At 41.8% G+C, this 25,553-nt stretch overlaps 1 protein-coding gene across 3 annotated transcripts in view; it reads left to right on the top strand.

Annotated features, from left to right (window-relative positions):
* EPB41L4A (erythrocyte membrane protein band 4.1 like 4A) overlaps positions 1–25,553 on the top strand; it is a 536,698-nt gene that overhangs the window by 133,734 nt on the left and 377,411 nt on the right. The window contains exon 2 of one of the 3 annotated variants that reach the window (XM_033929129.1): positions 23,092–23,152. The exons of the other annotated variants lie outside the window; for them this stretch is intronic. The gene's annotated coding sequence lies outside the window, so the exon portion shown is untranslated. The remainder of the gene's footprint in view (positions 1–23,091; positions 23,153–25,553) is intronic. 3 annotated transcript variants of the gene reach the window in all.

The following is a 25,553-nucleotide window of genomic DNA, read 5'->3' as shown; positions in this document are numbered from 1 at the left end:
TTGCCACACCTGTTTTTTTGTATATAAAATGTATTGTTATACATGAAATAATTTTCTTTCATGGCTAAAATAGTAAGCTGTACCAAAAACTCTGTTGGGATTAAATGTGCTCTCATCCTTTCGTCCAGTGCTTGCCTTATGATGTCAATAGCATCATCCTGTGGTATTGAAGTACAGTATATAATGACACTACGTCAAAAGTCACTATGATGAAAGGAAAATCCTCAAATGGTATTGCAGATAAGATGTTCAATACATGACCCATGTCTTTGATGTAAGAAGGAGTATTTGAAACAATAGGATTCAAGAAATCTACAAAACATGATAAAGGCTGTAATACCGAGCCTCTAGAAGACATGATTGGGCTACTTGGTGGATTATCAAGATCTTTGTAAATTTTAGGAAGTAAAAAGCTGATGTCACTGGATACTCTTTACAGAGAAACCGGAAATTTCTTTTACTTAAAGAACCACTATCTAATCCAAATTATACTATTCTTTTAATTTTACTTTTTAATCTCTTAGTGGGATCTAATCCTAATCTTTGGTATACACTTGAATCTGCTATTGTTGATGAATCTCATCAAGATATTTCTCATCCGTTATCACCACCGCTCCTCCCTTATCTGCTTTTCTGATGACTATGAAAGGATCATTTCTCAAATTTTGCATTGCTGCTATTTGCTCGTATGTTAAATTTCTTTTTTTATCTCCTGGTTTATGGTTTATAATTTTCAATGTCTCTTAACACACATTATTTAAAAATCTTTAAGGGGGCCAGTTGGGGGCACCATGTGGAATCCAGATTCATTATAGTCTGGTCATTTGTTGAATCCTTTCCTATAAAGAACATTTTCAGTTGCAATCTTCTGATGAATCACTCAAATCAATTTTAAACTGAAAATCATTGTAACTAGCAGATAGTACAAAGGAAAGACCTTTAGACAGTAATTACATTACATTACATTAGTGATTTATATTTTGCCAGTACCTTGCGGTTCAAGGCGGATTACATAAAAGTTTTCAGAGATTACATAAAAGTTTACAGGAATAGCATAAGACATGTTATAAGAGTTACATAAGAATTACCAAAGAGTTGTCGAGATCTTAAGGTGATAAATGTTGGGTAATGTCAACTCATCTTGTGATAACTCCCTCTGAGATAAATTCATTACCACTGTGTCTGTCTGTCTGGTCTGAGATCTGATGTTCGGCCTTATGCTCACTGAATCTCTTTTCCTCTTCTCCTTTGGAACTGATCTTGCCATAAAAAACTCTAGATGACAATGATGATGAACTACCAGAACTTGAGTTACTCATCCCTGTATTCACTGGGTTTTGAGGATGCCCTTCTGGACTCTGCTTTTTTTGCGCCCAACTGTATACTCTGTTGTTAGAATAATCCCATTCATCCCATTTAAATGTTTTAATCTTTGTTTTCTTGATGGATTCTCAGTGTTGTTTAATTTTCTCATTTATTTCTTTCAATTGTTCATCAAATTGTTCACTAGACAAAGATTCTTTCAGTCCTTGAATTTCATTTTCTAATTCAGCCTTTTGTTACTTCAAGGTATTATTACTTTTCTCAGTAATCAACAACATCAAATCTAGTGAACATTTATTTAAAATTCTGTGCCACTTGTCTAAGAATTCCTCATCTTCTCAGCATTCAAACATTTGGGCACTCACTTGATGGACAGCTTCTGCATACCCAATTGCTCGTGGATTATATACCCAACAAGTTCTCTGGATATCTGTAGTGTCTCAGCAATTGTTTTAGCTGATATTCACAGATCTGCCAAAATCAGGTCATGGACATGGTCAACAATTTCAGGAGTTGACACTGTTTGAGGCCTCCCAGACCTTGCTGCATCTTTGGTCTAGAAACCTCCATGCTGACTTCTTCACTGTGGAGTATGATGGGCATTTGTCACTTAATGTTTGCATCACACATTCATGGATTCCCTTCAGAGTTTTCTTCTGCAGGAATAGGAACTTCATGACAGCTCAGAGTTCCACACTAGAAAATTTAACACTTTTCGTTGACATTGTTCAATCAATGATCTGCAACAATGTCAAAACATAGCATTACGATTCTGCAAATTGGCACTTTGCAAAATAAAATAGCACTCTCTTCAGCTATAGTGGCAAAATAACACTCAGAATTTAGGAAGTTGGTTGGGCTGAGACTTTTCAGTACCCCTTCACATAGACTGAGTCTTATGTTAGTGGTGGGAAAAGTAATGAAGGAGCTGCTGAAGGAAAGACGGTCATTGAGATCGGGAAATTCTACATTGCTGGATGTAGGAAGAGATTGATGCCAATATAAACAACTGGGTATGATTCAAAAAGAATGTTCCTAAAGGGCCATGACAACGGAGTAACACATAAAGGAACAATGTCTACTTCAAACGTCTTTTATCATACTGTGGTGCTCAGATTCCAAGATGGAAAGTTAAAGAACTCAAAAAGGGCAAAAGCCCTAAAGAGACTTAAATGGTATCGATCATTGCACCGGGTTGTAAAAGATGTTATGAAGTACTAATAGATGGTTTATAAAGTTCATAAATCCAAAGATTGCAAAAAGGTTAATAGTCCGATTTTTAAGCAACTTTGTATAGTTAAAGCTTCAATGAAGTAAATAACTTAGCTGAGATATAGAGAATGCATAGGTGTAGCTGGGTCCTGACGCGTTTCGCCGCTCTGGCTTCTTCAGAGAACCCACTCGCAATCAATATATTCACTACTTGTTTTCAATATAAGTCCTGCAACATCAAAGAACAAAGTGCATGAAAATGTCAAGATTCAAAGTTGATATTAGTAACTTAACCGAAAACTCTACCAAACTCTCGACGCTGTCGGCGGGACACCTACTGTTGATTCTGTAATCTTTCAGTTTCCTGTGACGTAAGCGCTTAGCTGAGCACCCGGCATTTATACACTGAAGAGGATGTCAGTCAACTAGTGGAGGAACGCCCACCATTCCACTTCTTTATTCAGACCAGAGGGAGTTACCGTCTGCCAGTGATAGATCCAACTTTGCTCACGCTTCCATAACCATGCTTGGGAATTGCCTCCTCTAATGCCATGGGCCACCTCTAATACCGTAAATTGTAAATCTTGAAGCTGGTGCGGAATGGCCTGCCAGTGTTGAACTAAGGGGGCATTGATGTCGCCCCTTCTGATTTTGCTCAGATGTTCTGTGATCCGTGTTTTGATGCTTCTGGTAGTGTGTCCGATATATAGCAGATTGCATGGGCACAGAATGAGGTAAACGACCCCTTGGGTATCACAATCCGAAAAATGCTGTAACATATGTTGCTTTGGTAACGTGGGATGGTGAATGCAAGTAGTTTCCAAAGCATGCATACACATAGTGCAATTGCCACATTTAAAATGTCCTTTGGGCTCAGGTATCAGGATATCTCCTGGTGTATCAACAAAATGAGACTTGGATACAAAATCCCGTAGATTTTTACCCCTAGAGTAAGCGAAGAGAGGTTGTTGCCCCAGACATTGGTGTGCCTGAAGAATGTGCCAATGTGTGTTTATAATTTTTTTTGATATGGAATGCTTGATATGAATAAGGCAACGTGCACACCAATCGAGGTTCACGTTGGTCGGGGGATGGTTGCAACAAGTAATCTCGGTGGGCATATAGAGCCCGTTTGTAAGCTTTTTTGATAATGCTATGGGGGTACCCACGTTCGCTGAAACGTTGCCACATATCACCTGCCCGGAGTTTAAATTCTTCTCTGGTGCTGCACAGGCGCCTAAGTCTTAGAAATTGGCCCACTGGTAAATTGTTCTTCAGATGACGAGGGTGATAACTCCCATAGTGCAACAACGTGTTTCTATCAGTGGGCTTACGGTGAATGGTAGTGACAAAAGTTCCTTCATTGATGGTAATGTGGATGTCCAAAAAAGCTATATGGGTGTATGAGGTGCATGCAGTAAATTGCAAATGTGAATTGCATGTATTTAACCACTGTAGAAATTGGTGGAATAAATCCAGAGTGTTAATCCAGATCAAAAAAACATCATCTATATATCGTTTCCACGTGTATATTTCTGGAAAATATACAGATGAGTAAACAAAAGTGTCCTCAAAATCTGTGACATAAAGACATGCCAGAGACGGGGCCATGGTGGCCCCCATCGCAGTTCCTTGTATTTGTTGATAAAAATCAGCATCAAACATGAAGTAATTATGTTTAGGAACATTCTTTTTGAATCATACCCAGTTGTTTATATTGGGATCCAGCACCTATTTATCTGGGTTACTTTATCATGGCGTCTACAGGCTGGGACACCATGTTATCTTTCACGGATCAACAAGCAGATGATATTTTATCATCATTTAAATTATTCACACAAGAAGATGTCACAACACCTTCAGTAGATTGGGAGAATTTAAGTTTTTTGCAAAAAAGATCTATTCGGGCTGAATTGCACGCTGCTACATTGGCTGAGTACTGCAGAGCGAAGCGTATTCCAAGAGGTCTGCGTATGCGGACTGAACCCCGTCTTTTTTTGGATAACGGGGGCTTCCTTGAAAAATGGAATGCCATATTAAATAAATGTTCCTAAGACCTAATGCTACTTATAATAGATACCACCAAACAGGAATTAAACACTTACCAATCTGAATTCCAAGAAAAAGTGTCTCTGGTGCAAAACACATTACAACCAGATGAGTTTACCAGCAAAATGTCTGAATTTAAAAAATCTATGGAAGAATTTAGAGCAGACATTAGAAAAACAAAAATCGGCAAATTCAAAAGAGATGAGGGTGATTACATCCGGGGGTATGTTTACCCCTGGATGGACCGCAATAAACGTTCTCGACAACCCAGAAAAATCACCTATGCACAGTCCTCTAGTGGATCCAGTGGAGAGGATCCCAGTACTGATTCAAGTAGCTCAACAATGACAGGTCCAATTCAAACCCGATCTACTTCTGTAAATTTTCAAGGGACGGCCTCCCACAAAACAGGAGGTCCTCGGTCCACCAGGGGGAGACGTCCTCCGAAACCCTGAATGTAGGGAATAATGTATTTAACTTATCCAGTAGGATTTTGACGACAAGTGAGGTTGCTGTTCTTTCCAAAGGGTTGTCATTTGTTCCTTTCACAAATTACAACCCTTTGGACACTAGAATTAGCTTATACAAACTCATCAGAAAGTGTAATCTTAAACTGTTCTTTCAAGACAAACCATCCGAGTCCGGCCCTATGGAGTTATATAAAACTTCTACATGGAATCCCCCTGGGCCGTTGGATCCACACTTGCAAGTATTTCACAATCTAGTTGAGAAAGACATTTTGAATTTAGAACATCAACCCTCCCACAGTAGACGTAATATGTCACCTGAAATGATCACAGCTTTAAGTACATTGGCCCATGAATCGAACATTGTTATTAAGACGGCTGACAAGGGAGGGGGTATCGTTGTACAAGATACAGATGCCTATGTGGCCGAAGCCCGCAGGCAACTCAGTGATAGACATTATTACTTAGCTCTGCCCTGTGATCCCACAGTGAGCATTTGAGACCTTATTCACCATATTCTTTTACAGGCATTGGAACAGGGGACCATCACAGACAGGGAGTACCGGTTTCTTCATCAAAATCATCCCATTATCCCTGTGATATATTTCTTCCCTAAAATACATAAACATCTGACCAAGCCTCCTGGGCGCCCCATCGTCTCTGGCATTGGTTCTGTTCTAGAGCCACTGTCAGACTTTGTAGATTTCTATTTGAAACCCTTAGTATCTGGTGCTAAGTCCTATGTAAAAGACACCACATCTATGTTAGTCTGGCTCCAGGAGCCACATAGTATTCCTCCGGGAGCAGTGTTGGTTACGCTTGATATCCAGGCTTTATACACTAATATTCCTCAATGTAGTGCAATTGAGGTGGTGCGTAAACACCTTGACACCCTTCAATTGTCCAAAGCCAGAGTAGATTTTCTAGTCTCTATAGCTAGCATTGCTCTTCAACATAATTACTTCATGTTTGATGCTGATTTTTATCAACAAATACAAGGAACTACGATGGGGGCCACCATGGCCCCGTCTCTGGCATGTCTTTATGTCACAGATTTTGAGGACACTTTTGTTTACTCATCTGTATATTTTCCAGAAATATACACGTGGAAACGATATATAGATGATGTTTTTTTGATCTGGATTAACACTCTGGATTTATTCCACCAATTTCTACAGTGGTTAAATACATGCAATTCACATTTGCAATTTACTGCATGCACCTCATACACCCATATAGCTTTTTTGGACATCCACATTACCATCAATGAAGGAACTTTTGTCACTACCATTCACCGTAAGCCCACTGATAGAAACACGTTGTTGCACTATGGGAGTTATCACCCTCATCATCTGAAGAACAATTTACCAGTGGGCCAATTTCTAAGACTTAGGCGCCTGTGCAGCACCAGAGAAGAATTTAAACTCCGGGCAGGTGATATGTGGCAACGTTTCAGCGAACGTGGGTACCCCCATAGCATTATCAAAAAAGCTTACAAACGGGCTCTATATGCCCACCGAGATTACTTGTTGCAACCATCCCCCGACCAACGTGAACCTCGATTGGTGTGCACGTTGCCTTATTCATATCAAGCATTCCATATCAAAAAAATTATAAACACACATTGGCACATTCTTCAGGCACACCAATGTCTGGGGCAACAACCTCTCTTCGCTTACTCTAGGGGTAAAAATCTACGGGATTTTGTATCCAAGTCTCATTTTGTTGATACACCAGGAGATATCCTGATACCTGAGCCCAAAGGACATTTTAAATGTGGCAATTGCACTATGTGTATGCATGCTTTGGAAACTACTTGCATTCACCATCCCACGTTACCAAAGCAACATATGTTACAGCATTTTTCGGATTGTGATACCCAAGGGGTCGTTTACCTCATTCTGTGCCCATGCAATCTGCTATATATCGGACACACTACCAGAAGCATCAAAACACGGATCACAGAACATCTGAGCAAAATCAGAAGGGGCGACATCAATGCCCCCTTAGTTCAACACTGGCAGGCCATTCCGCACCAGCTTCAAGATTTACAATTTACGGTATTAGAGGTGGCCCATGGCATTAGAGGAGGCAATTCCCAAGCATGGTTATGGAAGCGTGAGCAAAGTTGGATCTATCACTGGCAGACGGTAACTCCCTCTGGTCTGAATAAAGAAGTGGAATGGTGGGCGTTCCTCCACTAGTTGACTGACATCCTCTTCAGTGTATAAATGCCGGGTGCTCAGCTGAGCGCTTACGTCACAGGAAACTGAAAGATTACAGAATCAACAGTAGGTGTCCCGCCGACAGCGTCGAGAGTTTGGTAGAGTTTTCGGTTAAGTTACTAATATCAACTTTGAATCTTGACATTTTCATGCACTTTGTTCTTTGATGTTGCAGGACTTATATTGAAAACAAGCAGTGAATATATTGATTGCGAGTGGGTTCTCTGAAGAAGCCAGAGCGGCGAAACGCGTCAGGACCCAGCTACACCTATGCATTCTCTATATCTCAGCTAAGTTATTTACTTCATTGAAGCTTTAACTATACAAAGTTGCTTAAAAATCGGACTATTAACCTTTTTGCAATCTTTGGATTTATGAACTTTATAAACCATCTATTAGTACTTCATAACATCTTTTACAACCCGGTGCAATGATCGATACCATTTAAGTCTCTTTAGGGCTTTTGCCCTTTTTGAGTTCTTTAACTTTCCATCTTGGAATCTGAGCACCACAGTATGATAAAAGACGTTTGAAGTAGACATTGTTCCTTTAAGTGTTACTCCGTTGTCATGGCCCTTTAGGAACATTCTTTTTGAATCATACCCAGTTGTTTATATTGGGATCCAGCACCTATTTATCTGGGTTACTTTATCATGGCGTCTACAGGCTGGGACACCATGTTATCTTTCACGGATCAACAAGCAGATGATATTTTATCATCATTTAAATTATTCACACAAGAAGATGTCACAACACCTTCAGTAGATTGGGAGAATTTAAGTTTTTTGCAAAAAAGATCTATTCGGGCTGAATTGCACGCTGCTACATTGGCTGAGTACTGCAGAGCGAAGCGTATTCCAAGAGGTCTGCGTATGCGGACTGAACCCCGTCTTTTTTTGGATAACGGGGGCTTCCTTGAAAAATGGAATGCCATATTAAATAAATGTTCCTAAGACCTAATGCTACTTATAATAGATACCACCAAACAGGAATTAAACACTTACCAATCTGAATTCCAAGAAAAAGTGTCTCTGGTGCAAAACACATTACAACCAGATGAGTTTACCAGCAAAATGTCTGAATTTAAAAAATCTATGGAAGAATTTAGAGCAGACATTAGAAAAACAAAAATCGGCAAATTCAAAAGAGATGAGGGTGATTACATCCGGGGGTATGTTTACCCCTGGATGGACCGCAATAAACGTTCTCGACAACCCAGAAAAATCACCTATGCACAGTCCTCTAGTGGATCCAGTGGAGAGGATCCCAGTACTGATTCAAGTAGCTCAACAATGACAGGTCCAATTCAAACCCGATCTACTTCTGTAAATTTTCAAGGGACGGCCTCCCACAAAACAGGAGGTCCTCGGTCCACCAGGGGGAGACGTCCTCCGAAACCCTGAATGTAGGGAATAATGTATTTAACTTATCCAGTAGGATTTTGACGACAAGTGAGGTTGCTGTTCTTTCCAAAGGGTTGTCATTTGTTCCTTTCACAAATTACAACCCTTTGGACACTAGAATTAGCTTATACAAACTCATCAGAAAGTGTAATCTTAAACTGTTCTTTCAAGACAAACCATCCGAGTCCGGCCCTATGGAGTTATATAAAACTTCTACATGGAATCCCCCTGGGCCGTTGGATCCACACTTGCAAGTATTTCACAATCTAGTTGAGAAAGACATTTTGAATTTAGAACATCAACCCTCCCACAGTAGACGTAATATGTCACCTGAAATGATCACAGCTTTAAGTACATTGGCCCATGAATCGAACATTGTTATTAAGACGGCTGACAAGGGAGGGGGTATCGTTGTACAAGATACAGATGCCTATGTGGCCGAAGCCCGCAGGCAACTCAGTGATAGACATTATTACTTAGCTCTGCCCTGTGATCCCACAGTGAGCATTTGAGACCTTATTCACCATATTCTTTTACAGGCATTGGAACAGGGGACCATCACAGACAGGGAGTACCGGTTTCTTCATCAAAATCATCCCATTATCCCTGTGATATATTTCGTCCCTAAAATACATAAACATCTGACCAAGCCTCCTGGGCGCCCCATCGTCTCTGGCATTGGTTCTGTTCTAGAGCCACTGTCAGACTTTGTAGATTTCTATTTGAAACCCTTAGTATCTGGTGCTAAGTCCTATGTAAAAGACACCACATCTATGTTAGTCTGGCTCCAGGAGCCACATAGTATTCCTCCGGGAGCAGTGTTGGTTACGCTTGATATCCAGGCTTTATACACTAATATTCCTCAATGTAGTGCAATTGAGGTGGTGCGTAAACACCTTGACACCCTTCAATTGTCCAAAGCCAGAGTAGATTTTCTAGTCTCTATAGCTAGCATTGCTCTTCAACATAATTACTTCATGTTTGATGCTGATTTTTATCAACAAATACAAGGAACTGCGATGGGGGCCACCATGGCCCCGTCTCTGGCATGTCTTTATGTCACAGATTTTGAGGACACTTTTGTTTACTCATCTGTATATTTTCCAGAAATATACACGTGGAAACGATATATAGATGATGTTTTTTTGATCTGGATTAACACTCTGGATTTATTCCACCAATTTCTACAGTGGTTAAATACATGCAATTCACATTTGCAATTTACTGCATGCACCTCATACACCCATATAGCTTTTTTGGACATCCACATTACCATCAATGAAGGAACTTTTGTCACTACCATTCACCGTAAGCCCACTGATAGAAACACGTTGTTGCACTATGGGAGTTATCACCCTCATCATCTGAAGAACAATTTACCAGTGGGCCAATTTCTAAGACTTAGGCGCCTGTGCAGCACCAGAGAAGAATTTAAACTCCGGGCAGGTGATATGTGGCAACGTTTCAGCGAACGTGGGTACCCCCATAGCATTATCAAAAAAGCTTACAAACGGGCTCTATATGCCCACCGAGATTACTTGTTGCAACCATCCCCCGACCAACGTGAACCTCGATTGGTGTGCACGTTGCCTTATTCATATCAAGCATTCCATATCAAAAAAATTATAAACACACATTGGCACATTCTTCAGGCACACCAATGTCTGGGGCAACAACCTCTCTTCGCTTACTCTAGGGGTAAAAATCTACGGGATTTTGTATCCAAGTCTCATTTTGTTGATACACCAGGAGATATCCTGATACCTGAGCCCAAAGGACATTTTAAATGTGGCAATTGCACTATGTGTATGCATGCTTTGGAAACTACTTGCATTCACCATCCCACGTTACCAAAGCAACATATGTTACAGCATTTTTCGGATTGTGATACCCAAGGGGTCGTTTACCTCATTCTGTGCCCATGCAATCTGCTATATATCGGACACACTACCAGAAGCATCAAAACACGGATCACAGAACATCTGAGCAAAATCAGAAGGGGCGACATCAATGCCCCCTTAGTTCAACACTGGCAGGCCATTCCGCACCAGCTTCAAGATTTACAATTTACGGTATTAGAGGTGGCTCATGGCATTAGAGGAGGCAATTCCCAAGCATGGTTATGGAAGCGTGAGCAAAGTTGGATCTATCACTGGCAGACGGTAACTCCCTCTGGTCTGAATAAAGAAGTGGAATGGTGGGCGTTCCTCCACTAGTTGACTGACATCCTCTTCAGTGTATAAATGCCGGGTGCTCAGCTGAGCGCTTACGTCACAGGAAACTGAAAGATTACAGAATCAACAGTAGGTGTCCCGCTGACAGCGTCGAGAGTTTGGTAGAGTTTTCGGTTAAGTTACTAATATCAACTTTGAATCTTGACATTTTCATGCACTTTGTTCTTTGATGTTGCAGGACTTATATTGAAAACAAGTAGTGAATATATTGATTGCGAGTGGGTTCTCTGAAGAAGCCAGAGCGGCGAAACGCGTCAGGACCCAGCTACACCTATGCATTCTCTATATCTCAGCTAAGTTATTTACTTCATTGAAGCTTTAACTATACAAAGTTGCTTAAAAATCGGACTATTAACCTTTTTGCAATCTTTGGATTTATGAACTTTATAAACCATCTATTAGTACTTCATAACATCTTTTACAACCCGGTGCAATGATCGATACCATATAAGTCTCTTTAGGGCTTTTGCCCTTTTTGAGTTCTTTAACTTTCCATCTTGGAATCTGAGCACCACAGTATGATAAAAGACGTTTGAAGTAGACATTGTTCCTTTATGTGTTACTCCGGAAGAGATTGATGTACATATGTCAGTACTAGACACTTAGCCTTTTCTGTAGCAGACCCAGCATTATGGAACACATTGCTGGGCTCTTACTTATACTTGTGTCTGAAAGGTTTAGGCTTTAAAAAACAGTTAATTAACACTTTTTTGTACAAGCTTTTTCTTGAATTGTCATCAGAAGTAGACTGGTACTATCATGTTAGAGTCAGAGAATATTATCTATAGAGCACTGTTTGTATTGTTCATTGTTGTTGTATTATGCTGATGTTATGAGTGAGTGTGTTGTATTTAAGTTAATATGCGTGTTTTTATGTAAACTGCTTAGGTGTTAAGTAACATATAGTAACATAGTAGATGACGGCAGATAAAGACCCGAATGGTCCATCCAGTCTGCCCAACCTGATTCAATTTAAATTTTTAAATTTTTTCTTCTTAGCTTTACCCAGTACTGTGCTTGGGTTCCAAGTGCCGAAATCTCTGTTAAGACTTACTCCAGCCCATCTACACCCTCCCAGCCATTGAAGCCCTCCCCAGCCCATCCTCCACCAAACGGCCATATACAAACACAGACCGTGCAAATCTGCCCAGTACTGGCCTTAGTTCAATATTTAATCTTATTTTCTGATTCTAGATCCTTTGTGTTCATCCCACGCTTCTTTGAACTCAGTCACAGTTTTACTCTCCACCACCTCTCTCGGGAGCACATTCCAGGCATCCACCACCCTCTCCGTAAAGTAGAATTTCCTAACATTGCCTTTGAATCTACCACCCCTCAACCTCAAATTATGTCCTCTGGTTTTACCATTTTCCTTTCTCTGAAAAAGATTTTGTTCTACGTTAATACCCTTCAAGTATTTGAACGTCTGAATCATATCTCCCCTGTCTCTCCTTTCCTCTAGGGTATACATATTCAGGGCTTCCAGTCTCTCCTCATACGTCTTCTGGCGCAAGCCTCCTATCATTTTCGTCGCCCTCCTCTGGACCGCCTCAAGTCTTCTTACATCTTTCGCCAGATACGGGCTCCAAAACTGAACACAATACTCCAAGTGGGGCCTCACCAATGACCTGTACAGGGGCATCAACACCTTCTTCCTTCTACTGACTAAGCCTCTCTTTATACAGCCCAGAATCCTTCTGGCAGCAGCCACTGCCTTGTCACACTGTTTTTTCGCCTTTAGATCTTCGGACACTATCACCCCAAGGTCCCTCTCCCCGTCCGTGCATATCAGCTTCTCTCCTCCCAGCATATACGGTTCCTTTCTATTATTAATCCCCAAATGCATTACTCTGCATTTCTTTGCATTGAATTTTAGTTGCCAGGCATTAGACCATTCCTCTAACTTTTGCAGATCCTTTTTCATATTTTCCACTCCCTCTTCAGTGTCTACTCTGTTACAAATCTTGGTATCATCTGCAAAAAGGCACACTTTTCCTTCTAACCCTTCAGCAATGTCACTTACATACATATTGAACAGGATTGGCCCCAGCACCGAACCCAGAGGGACTCCACTAGTCACCTTTCCTTCCTTCGAGCGACTTCCATTAACCACCACCCTCTGGCGTCTGTCCGACAGCCAGTTTCTGACCCAGTTCACCACTTTGGGTCCTAACTTCAGCCCTTCAAGTTTGTTCAACAGCCTCCTATGAGGAACTGTATCAAAGGCTTTGCTGAAATCCAAGTAAATTACATCTAGCATATGTCCTCGATCCAGCTCTCTGGTTACCCAATCAAAAAATTGAATCAGGTGCGTTTGGCACGATTTACCTTTTGTAAAGCCATGTTGCCTCGGATCCTGTAACCCATTAGATTCAAGGAAATACACTATCCTTTCTTTCAGCAACACTTCCATTATTTTTCCAACAACTGAAGTGAGGCTCACCGGCCTGTAGTTTCCTGCTTCATCCCTGTGACCACTTTTATGAATAGGGACCACATCCGTTCTCCTCCAATCCCCAGGAATCACTCCCGTCTCCAGAGATTTGTTGAACAAGTCTTTAATAGGACTCGCCAGAACCTCTCTGAGCTCCCTTAGTATCCTGGGATGGATCCCGTCTGGTCCCATCGTTTTGTCCACCTTCAGTTTTTCAAGTTGCTCATAAACACCCTCCTCCGTGAATGGCGCAGAATCTACTCCATTTTCTCGTGTAACTTTGCTAGACAATCTTGGTCCTTCTCCAGGATTTTCTTCTGTGAACACAGAACAGAAGTATTTGTTTAGCACATTCGCTTTCTCCTCATCACTTTCCACATATTGGTGCCCAGCATCTTTTAGCCTAGCAATTCCATTTTTCATCTTCCTCCTTTCACTAATATATCTGAAAAATTTTTTGTCTTCCTTTTTTACATTTTTAGCCATTTGTTCTTCCGCCTGTGCTTTCGCCAGACGTATCTCTCTCTGGGCTTCTTTCAGTTTCACCCTGTAGTCCTTTCTGCTCTCCTCTTCTTGGTTTTTTTTATATTTCACGAACGCCAACTCTTTCGCCTTTATTTTCTCAGCCACTAGGTTGGAGAACCATATCTGCTTCCTTTTTCTCTTGTTTTTATTGATTTTCTTCACATAAATGTCCGTAGCCATTTTTATCGCTCCTTTCAGCTTAGACCACTGTCTTTCCACTTCTCTTATATCCTCCCATCCTAACAGCTCTTTCTTCAGGTACTCTCCCATAGCATTAAAGTCCGTACGTTTGAAATCTAGGACTTTAAGTATCGTGCGGCTGCTCTCCACTTTAGCCGATATATCAAACCAAACCGTTTGATGATCGCTACTTCCCAGGTGAGCACCCACTCGAACATTAGAGATACTCTCTCCATTTGTGAGGACCAGATCCAATATCGCTTTTTCCCTTGTGGGTTCCGTCACCATTTTTCTGAGCAGAGCCTCTTGAAAGGCATCCACAATCTCCCTACTTCTTTCCGATTCTGCAGACGGAATATTCCAGTCCGCATCCGGCAGGTTGAAATCTCCCAACAGCAGAACCTCCTCTTTCCTTCCAAACTTTTGGATATCCACAATCGGATCCTTATCAAATTGCTGCGATTGAGTCGGAGGTCTGTAGACTACACCCACATAGATAGAAGTTCCATCTTCTCTTTTCAGAGCAATCCATATCGCTTCTTCCTCTCCCCAGGTCCCTTGCATTTCGGTCGCTTGGATATTGATCTTTACATAGAGAGCTACTCCTCCACCTTTTTGACCATCTCTGTCCTTCCTAAAAAGATTATATCCTGGTATGTTTGCATCCCGTCCATGTGATTCACTGAACCATGTCTCTGTGATAGCGACAATATCTAGATCTGCCTCTAACATCAGAGCTTGCAGATCATGAACTTTGTTGCTTAGACTGCGAGCATTTGTGGTCATCTCTTTCCAGCTATTTTTCAGTGATAATCTCCTTTTTCGTATGGATTTTTGTTTCGTTTCACTTTCCGTTGCAATACTAAGAAATGAGTTGCTGATATTGCTTATGTTGCAGTCTTTACTACTATCACATCTTTTCTTTTGCCGGGGGTGGTCTCTATATAATTGTCCTTCGTACATACACCACCCCCACCTTCTAGTTTAAATGCCTAGAAAAATATTGTCTAAATTTCTCTGCAAGGTTTCTTTTTCCTGCTGTAGTAATATGTAGCCCATCAGTGCAATATAGCTTCTTGTCCTTCCATGTATTTCCCCATCCTCCTATGAACCTGAAGCCTTCTTGATGACACCAGGCTTTGCGCCATCTATTAAAGTCCTCTGTGTTTTTCACTCTTTGCTCTCCCTTTCCATATGCAGGCAGTATTTCAGAAAAAGCTAAAGTGTTTACAAAAGGTTTCATGCCCTCTACAAGCTCCCGAAGAGCTTTCTGTGCTGCAAGTGTGGAGTTGTTGGCCAGGTCATTTGTTCCCAGTTGGATAACAACATCAGTGTTAAAATCCTTAGTTTCTTCCTTAATTATAGTCTGTATTTGCCTGGAACTCCTGGTAGCTGAGGATCCTGGAAGTCATTTCACTATTTTGGTCTCCTCGCCTTGTGTCCAAGGTTAATGCCTCTGATGATGGAATCCCCCAACAGTAATAGTTTTCTGTTTTTGGCCTTTTTATTTGTGCTTAGGGTGTGCTTGCTCTCTTGAGTTACCTTTATTGGTTCCAGTCCCACCTCCCTTGTGTTTTCTTGAGTATCGCAGTGCACTAGTGGAGCGAAGGAATTCTGTAGAGGTAATATTAGTGAAGGTGGATGTTTCTGTGTTACATGTCGCAGTCTTCCTGAGCCTACTGTGACCCATTTATTCCTGCGCTGTTTTATTCTTTGAGGTAGAGGTGGTAAGTTGGTATGATTTTGTGGAGTGATGAAAGCTGCTTTAATTGTATTCAATTCCTGTTTAAGTTTGCAGAGCTCCTCCTTAATACTAGCAAGTTGAAGACAGATGGGGCAAGCCTTAAGCCTCCAAATAGTGTGTCTTGGAATTAAAGCACCACAGTGATTGCATAGAATAAAGGTCATCTTGATTGGTTGTGAAGTGACTTGATTTGAGTAGTCCTGATTATTTGTGTCTCTATATATGGTGGGACTATAAGTCTTACCCTTATTCCTATGAAGAGGAAGAGGAAATAAGATTTAACAGAGAAAAGAGAAGGGTTTATTTTTTTGTGCTTTTTTGCTTTTTTTAAAGTAAGAAACAGGGAGGAGAAGAGAAATTAAGCAGATATAATGCTGAAAACCAGTGAAAAGAGCAGAATATGAAATGTTGAGCAACTTATTTTATTGAAGTTCACAGGGCAGCTTTGTTCACAGGGAGGTAAATTTTAGAAATAAATATATATTTATAATCCAATGAGTTATAAGCTCTGAGACGATATGGCTTTACCAAAGGCTAATCTTGTTGTTCGAATCTGATTCCATTTTTTTATCTGGGCATTTGCTGGGTACGGAGGAAGGTGTGGCCTAGTGGTTAAAGCAAAACAAAAGAGGTGGTGTCCGAATCACACTATCACGGGATGGTATGCATTGCAGTGAGCATTTGCTTTGGGAGAAGGTATTGAGATTGGACTAGGACTAGACGGTGCAGAAGAGATTACTTTTGGATTGTTTAGCCTTTCCACGTATCTTTCACCCTAGGACTAGCAGGGACTCCTGAGGAAGACTCGTTTGTCGAAATATGGAGCGTGTTGGGTCCAGTGTTCCCAGCAGAATAGGGTCTAGATTCACTAGCCTCCATAGCGTGGCCGATCCGTGTAGGCCCGACGAATTTACAAAACAAAAAAATTAAAATGAAGGCGATCGGAGGAACGCCCCCCTCTGACTGCACGGATCATTAGTGTGTGATCTCGACGCATGCACAGACCATCTGTAGATGGTCTGCGCATGCGTCTTGGAGCCGTCTAGAGCCATGACTTTTTTAAAAAAAAACTTTTACTAGCCCAGTGAGCCCGTGGTTTTAACTCGTGGGTTAAAACTACAGGCTTGCAGTGTGGGGAAGGGCAGGAGAGTCGGGGCAGCAGGAGAGATTTGGGACAAGAGCAGGGCGGCAAGTCATGGCAGCAGGCAGAAGATATTTGGGGCAAGAGCAGGGTGGCCATAGCAGCAGATTAGGGCAGAGAGGAGCAGGAGATCGGGGCAGAGATCCAGGGTCAGGGCAGCTGAGAGCAGGGCAAGATGGGGCAGAAAGTTGAGATCGGGGCAGAGAGATAAATATTTTGTCAGGGCAGCAGAGAGCAGGGCGGTAAGGAGCTGGAGAGTCAGAAAGGACATTTGTGACTGGTCTTTGTTGACCTGCCAGTCCAGTCGGTTTGCAAGATTTCTTTAGTGAATTGCGTCCCTGCCTACTTTTCATGCCATTTCTCTCATTTGCATGTGCGGATCAGAATCGGATCGGCAGAGAGGTAAGTGAATTGGGCCGGAGTAAAATCGGGTCGCAAAGGGGTCACAAACTGATCGGTACACGATTGGTTTGCTTAGTGAATCTAGCCCTAGGTCCTTAAGATGTTTATGTGGATTGCTACATATTTATGCATTTTTAATAAAGTCCTTTTCAGGAACATCGTCTCTCCACCTTGTTTCTTTGGGTTTTCTAGTGGTTAGAGCTACCACCTCAGCACCCTGAGGTTGTGGTTTCATATTCTATGTTGCTTCTTGTGACTTTGGCAAATCACTCAATCCTCCAATGACCCAGGTACATTAGATAGATTGTGAGCCTGCCAGGACAGATAGGGAAAATGCTAGAGTACCTTATTGTAAACTGCTTGATAGACAGTATTAATACCTAAAATAAATAAATTTAGATGTTAGCAAAGTCTTTGATACGGTTCCTTGTAGTATGCTCATAGATAAGCTAAGAGTTGGGGATGGTAAATTGGATGAGAAATTGGCTGACTGATAGGAGGCAAAGGGTGGTAGTAAATGGAGTTCATGTGAAGGATGGAAATGTGAATAGCAGAGTGCCTCAGATATCAGATTTTGGGGCCAGTCTTTTCAGTATATTTGTGAACAACATTGCTGAAGAGTTTAAAGGGAAAGCTTGCCTCTTTGCAGGTGATTTGCAACAGAGTGGATATCCTGGGTAGAAAACATCAGAAGTGATCAAAAAAATTAGAAGAATGGTATAATATTTGTCAGTTAAAATTTAATGCAAAGACAAGCAGAATGATACACTGTACATATTAGGAGTTGAGAGGCTCAATATATTTAAAAATAGCAGCTCCCTTCCCCACGATTCTCCCCAGTAGACCTTAAACTGCTCAGCTGTACCCTGTCACCCTTGTGGTCATTGAGCTTCCCTCAGGCCTTGATGGTCCTCAAGTGCCTTTCTAGTCCCTGATGCCTTGAGCCTTCAGTTCTCTCCATTGCTTCTAGGTGTGTTATCAACTTACCACAGGTTGACCAAACAACTTGATCCAGTCATTCTTTTGCCTGGCAAATGCCTTCAAACCCTTCCCCCCACTTGTGTATCGGGAATGGAAACTGATCAAAATACTGGCAGCAGTGTGCCAATCCAGTCCATCCCTCAAACTGTTCCTTTTAAAGGAGTGGACTTGGGGTGTCTTCTGTTCCATACCTCCAGCTCTGCTGCTGTCCGGGTACCCTCTGACCAAGTTCTTCATGATCGCCTGATTATCTCATTCAGTCTTCTAGGCCGATCCGGAACCAGAGAATGTGGCAGCTATGGATAAGCAAAAAGGTTCACTTCCACCCTGTATGCAGCACCACAAGTTGGTGCTCTGATATTGGTGTTATAAATTAATAATCACCAAGTAGTCAAAAAGGTGACCCTCTTAGATTTATCTGGCCACTGTGAACTATCAGAATTTCTCACCTCAGTCATATCAAAGGGCCCAGTGTCGTACCACTCTTTACCTAATACAGAAGGGTCCACAAATATGCAAGAAATCTGAAATAGAAACCTAAAAAAAAATCAGACTACTAGCAGTGTAAGAGAGAAAACAAATGGATTTCTACCTGTACATAGCAAAGATATGAGGAAGTAGCCTAATGGTTAGTGCATTGTCCTGAGAACAAGGGGAACTGGGTTTGATTTCTACTGTAGCTCTTTCTGATTCTGGATATGTCACGTAACCCGCCATTGCCCCAGGTACAAAATAAGTACCTTACATAATATGTAAACCACTTTGATTGTAATCACAGAAAGGCAGTATATCAAATCCCACCTACTTTCCCAAAGCTGACAAAGTAAAATATTTTCTTTCTGCCTGTTGTATGGACAAGTTTTATCTGGTCTTGGTTTCTTTTAGATATCTTCCTAATTTCTTTTCCAAGGCCTTTTTTCAATTTTTACCTCTTTATCCCTTTTCTTCCCCTGCTGTCTTACATCAGGCACTCCTCCTTGTCAACTCTTGCAGTTAGTATTTATTTTTTTCTCCTATTGTGTTCAAGGGCTGATGAATCTTATGAGAGGAGCAGTATCCTAGTGGTGAGAGCAATGAGCTGAAATCCAGGGAAACTAGGATTTAAATCTAACTGATGCCTCTACACTTCTTCTCCCCACTACTTTGCCTTGTTTGCAGTTCTTGGTGATAGGGAGCATTCCCCTGCCAATGAGATCAGATGGGCAGGCTGCAATAGGGGCATTAAATCATAGGTTCCTTCTTCGGCCTTTAGGATGGGAGGGTGTGGATGTTGGTTTGCTTGCTCTTCGTCTTGGGAGCAAGTGGGGGGATGGTTGCATTGAATTTCTCCTTGTAACATGGGTCTGTTTCTCTGCTGAAGCTTATAAGGCCTGCACCGGGCCTAGCATCAACAAGGACACTCCCAGCGCTTTCTGACTTGGGCAGCTGCCCTGCTTGTTCTGCCCTAGTTAAGGCTGTGTATGAAGTCTTTTTAGAGCTCCTTCCATCTGCAGAAATCTAAACTGATTATATACAGAAGCTCTTCTGTCCCTAAATCAGTTACTTCAAGATTCAGTTATAATTTTATTAACATGGTTCCATATTATGCATATTGTGGAAATACTTTGGAATTAAATATATGAGTTAGGGCTCCTTTTACGAAGCTACGTTAGCGGTTTTATCGCATGCGACTTTTTATCATGCGCTAGCCGAAAAACTACTGCCTGCTCAAGAGGAGGCAGTAGTGGCTATCGTGGCCGGCAGTTTAGCGCTCGCTCGTGCGTTAAACCGCCAACGCGACTTCATAAAAGGAGCCCTTAGTCTGCTCATGTGTTCACACTGTTTATGGGAGGTTTAATTTTATTGCTTTAGCTAGGAACCAGATGGTTTGTTTTTTTTTGTATCTCATGGGGTCAGCTGGATTATGTGGCACTGAAACAGAGATGCAAAGCTTGTGCATAGATCCTAACAAAATAAGGTTGAGAAGTGTTCATATTACTACCAAACCCATTCATATAAATATAAGAGCCTGTATACTAAACACTTTCCCCACTGATCCAGTGAGAAACACCCTTGTGGATATCAGGCATTTAATTTGGAACAATTTTATATCTGGGTTAACTGGTCCAAGAGTAAAATTGCCTTCCAGGGTGGATTTAGTTATAATAATTCTGTGTTAATGTGGCATTCAGTCTTGAATTTTATTGCAAACAAAAGCATTGGTGAATATGTGTTCAACACTGATTAGAGGTAGGTCTGACACAATGTCAGAAAATCAGTCCTGTGCAGATGACATACTGAGTATGTATATAAAAATCTTTTCCACCTCAAAACAGTATGAGTATCATAAAGCAAAAATCTACTCTTTGTCAAGTGCCTTTTGCATTAACAAATGCTTTTTCAAATGACTGCCACTAATCTTATCAAGTATTTAAGGAGACACATGAAAATAGCAGCTATAGAGATATCTTCATCTAAATATAAACATGAAATTTAAACCTCTCCACCAAAATACTCTAAATAACCACTATGAACACACTCTCGTAGCAGAGAACGAAAAAGGCTGAAGATTGGAAGTGGCCAATGTTACGCCGATTTTTAAAAAGGGCTCCAGGGGAGATCTGAGAAATTACAGACCGGTAAGCCTCACTTCAGTGCGGGGCAAAATGGTAGAAACGATTAGAAAAAATAAAATTGTGGAACACGTAGACAAACATGATTTAATGAGATGGAGTCAGCATGGGTTCAGCCGAGGGAGATCGTGCCTCACAAATTTGTTTGACTTCTTTGAAGGTGTGAATAAACATGTGGATAAAGGTGAACCGGTTGATATAGTGTATCTAGATTCTCAGAAAGCTTTTGATAAAGTTCCTCACGAGAGGCTCCTGAGAAAATTGAAGTGTCATGGGGATAGGTGGCAAAGTTCAGTTCTGGATTAGGAACATAAAAACATAAGCATTGCCGCTGCTGGGTCAGACCAGTGGTCCATCCTGCCCAGCAGTCCGCTCACACGGCAGTTCCCAGGTCAAAGACCAGTGCTCTAAATGAGTCCAGCCTCACCTGCGTATGTTCCAATTTAGCAGGAACTTGTCCAGCTTAGTCTAGAAACCCTGGAGGGTGTTTTCCTCTACAACAGACTCTAGAAGAGCGTTCCAGCTCTTCACCACTCTCTGGGTGAAGAAGAACTTCCTTACGTTTCTATAGAATCTATCCCCTTTCAACTTTAGAGAGTGCCCTCTCATTCTCCCTACCTTGGAGTGTGTGAACAGTCTTGTCTTTGTCTACTAAGTCTAGTCCCTTCAGTATTTTGACTGTTTCGATCATGTCTCCTCTTTTCAAGGGAGAAGAGGCCCAGTTTCTCCAATCTCTCATTGTACGGCAACTCCTCCAGCCCCTTAACCATTTTAGTCGCTCTTCTCTGGACCCTTTCGAGTAGTACCATGACCTTTTTCATGTACGGCGACCAGTGCTGGATGCAGTACTCCAGGTGAGGGCGCACCATGGCCTGGTGCAGCGGCATGATAACCTTCTCTGATCTGTTCGTGATCCTCTTCTTTATCATTCCTAGCATTCTGTTCGCCCTTTTTGCCGACACAGAGGGTAGAGTTAAATGGTCATTTTTCTCAATGGAGGAGAGTAAATAGTGGAGTACCGCAGGGGTCTGTACTGGGACCGATGCTATTTAATTTATTTATAAATGATCTGGAAATTGGAATGACGAGTGAGGTGATTAAATTTGCAGATGACACTAAATTATTCAAAGTTGTTAAAACACATGCGGATTGTGAAGAATTGCAGGCGGACCTTAGGAAATTGGAAGACTGGGCATCCAAATGGCAGATAAAATTTAATATGGACAAATACAAAGTGATGCACATTGGAAGAATAACCTGAATCACAGTTACCGGATGCTAGGGTCCACCTTGGGGATTAGCACCCAAGAAAAGGATCTGGGTGTCATCGTAGACAATACGATGAAATCTTCTGCCCAATGTGCGTCAGTGGCCAAAAAAGCAATGCTAGGAATTATTAAAAAAGGGATGGTTAACAAGACTAAGAATGTTATAATGCCACTGTATCGCTCCATGGTGAGACCTCATCTGGAGTATTGCGTTCAGTTCTGGTCCCCTTATCTCAAGAAAAATATAGTGGTGCAAGAAAAGGTTCAAAATAGAGCGACCAAGATGGTAAAGAGGATGGAACTCTTCTCATTTGAGGAAAGCCTAAAACGGTTAGGGCTCTTTAGGTTGGAAAAGCGACGGCTGAGGGGAGATATGATTGAAGTCTACAAAATCCTGAGTGGAGTAGAACAGGTACAAGTGGATAGTTTTTTCAGTCTGTCAAAAATGACAAAGACTAGGGGACACTCGATGAAGTTACAGGGAAATACTTTTAAAACCAATTGGAGGAAATTTTTTTCACTCAGTGAATAGTTAAGCTCTGGAACGTGTTGCCAGAGGATGTGGTAAAAGCAGATAGTGTAGCTGGTTTTAAGAAAGGTTTGGACAAGTTCCTGGAGGAAAAGTCCAGAGTTGTTATTGAGAGAGACACAGGGGAAGTCACTGCTTGCCCTGTATCGGTAACATGGAATATTGCTACACCTTGGGTTTTGGCCAGGTACTGGTGACCTGGATTGTCCACTGTGGGAATGTGCCAGCAACAATGGCTGTACCACACACACATCAAAGGCATAAAAAACCTTCAATGCTCCTTATGAAATGTTGTAACGCCCTTGTGCTCTTTTGCAAACCCCTAAAATGTTTTTTTTCTTCTTTTTTTATATATAACACAGCCCCCCTATGGTTCACCATGGTTAACTACAGAGCAAGAAAGAAGGAAGAGCTTATATATCTGTAAGTTTAACTGCTTATCATATTTTCCTTTATATTTAAGTCTGAAAGCCTTTTGATATACAGACTCCCTTATATTAATTTGTTTTCCTAGATACAGTCCCAAATACCCTGATGAAGTGGTCATAGACCATGAAACCATAGGGGGGACTGTGTTTTGTATTTAAAAAAAACAACAAAAAACAAAAATATTTTGGGGGATTGCAGAAGCATAGGCACAAGGGTGTTATAATATTGATGATTTTACTCCAGTGGTCCATTGGATTCCTCTAACCCCCCTCCCCCCAAATCTTACCTGAACCAGTGGGGTCTTGGGCCCTGAGCCCTGGGCTGGGCCTCCTAGCAAATACATTTTCCTGGTGGCCTAATGAAATCACTTGCCTCCCCTTCCCTCATACCTTCTTAGTTGGAGGCAGGAGGAAGGCTCTTCGCTGGACCCTTTCAAGTTGTACTATGTCCTTCTTCAAGTAGGGCGACTAGTGCTGGACGCAGTATTCCAGGTGGGGGCGTATCATGGCTCAGTACAGCGGCATGATAACCTTCTCCGATATGTTTGTGATCTCCTTCTTAATCATTCCTAGCATTCTGTTTGCCCTTTTTGCCGTGGCCGTGCTTTGCGCGGATGGCTTTATTGACTTGTCTACCAGTACTCCCAAGTCTCTTTCCTGAGGGGTCTCTCTGAGTACTGCACCGGACATCCTATATTTGTGTATAAGATTTTTGTTATCGACATGCATCAGCTTATAGTTATTCACGTTAAACCTCATTTTCCCTGTTGTGGAAACAACTCTCCGGCCCCCTTTACTTAGATCATAGACCAAACGATGTTCAACCTGAAGCTTCTGTTAGTGCAAATGATTAATTATCTTGCTAAGTAAATTAGAGGGAGTTATGTAGGGACTTATAACCATGGCAGGTTCAGCTCAAGCATTGTCCACAAAGAGATTTAGTTAATCTATTCTCAAGGGAATTGGCTTGGAATGAGAAAAGGCATAGGCTGTCCACATTCTCCCTGAAGATTTCCATGTTGGGGAGAAATGCAATCACCTGTTCTTAGTACTTGGAAGGGGATAGGATAGGAGAAACTTAGGGGCAAATGCTATTAACAGCTTCCCCTAAGTCTAACATTTCTATATCTTCCCTCCTTGTCCAGCATTTCTCCCTTCCTCTTCCCATCCCCAGGACCAACATGCTCTTGTTTCCTGGCTGCAGCTCATCCAGCATATCTTCAGTTCAAAGAAGTTCATTTAATCGTGTATTTTTTAATGGGTATAACTTATGGGCAGACTGGATGGACTGTTTAGGTCTTTATCTGCCGTCATTTACTATGTTACTATCCCCTCTGCATCCAGTATCTGTCTACCATCTCTCTTTCTCTCTCTCTTCACCCCCTCCCCCCTATTTTTTGGGCTTATCATTTCTTTCTCCAGTCTCTTCTACCCCACCTTTGGTCCAGCATTTCTCCTTTCTCTCTCATCCCCTCTCTCCGGAGCTGACTTAAAATATATCCAGGGAGTCCTATAGTCCAACATCTCTCCCCTTCTCCCCAGCATGGGGAGTGGGTGGTGGTACAAGTTTTTTTTTCTGATTTTTATAAACGCTGCAAGAGCTGAGGACCTGAGTGAACCAGTAGGATGCTGCAGTGTGCAGCAAAGGAGGGAGGGAGCAAAGACCAAGCATGATTTTTTGGAGTGCTTGGGCGGCTGCTGGGATTAAGCTGAGTGCTTCCATCAGGCAAACATTTCCACCTCAATCCATCGTGGACTTGTCTTACTCCCAGCATTTCATGGATTCCCAAGGCTCTGCTATCCTCCAAACCATGAAAAAGCTGGTGGCGATGAAGCCGAGTCTAAACTTCCACCAGGCTGTCACACTGCAGGCCGGCGTGCCTGTGCCAGTTCTGGGAGATGACAACCTGTTAATCAGAAACCGGGAGGAAGAGCAGAATGCTCCATTCTGCTCTTCCTCCCTTCTGTTTCCACTCAAGGGGAACTCTTCTCCATATATTTCATGTTCACCATCATCCACTTCACTAAACTCCACACGCTTCTGTTTTTTAACCCCATCCTCAAACACTTTGTGGCTTGTGTCTCTCTTCCTAATTGCATAAAATGGGTTGTACTACTACCAGCCCCCATCTGGCGACTGTTAATTTAAGTTTATTAGCTTTGACATCGGAGATTAAAATAACTCTCCCTTTCTTCTCCTCGTCTTCTCTCCTGGTCACTGAAATATAACAGCTTATCTGTTTCTTATTAACCCTTCCATATCTCCCCCCCCCCCAAAACACAATGCTCCCCCCCTCCCCACTCCGCCTCCCTCATGAGGCCTTCCCCTTTTTCCCTACTTTCCACATCCTCTGTCTAGTTTGATTAAAGCTGTAAATCTGATAAATAATTGTAAA

The sequence above is a fragment of the Geotrypetes seraphini genome, chromosome 1, assembly GCF_902459505.1.
Source record: "Geotrypetes seraphini chromosome 1, aGeoSer1.1, whole genome shotgun sequence".
Classification (NCBI taxonomy): Eukaryota; Metazoa; Chordata; class Amphibia; order Gymnophiona; family Dermophiidae; genus Geotrypetes; species Geotrypetes seraphini.
The sequence above is the reverse complement of the archived record's forward strand: the minus strand, read 5'-3'. Positions and strand labels throughout refer to the sequence as shown.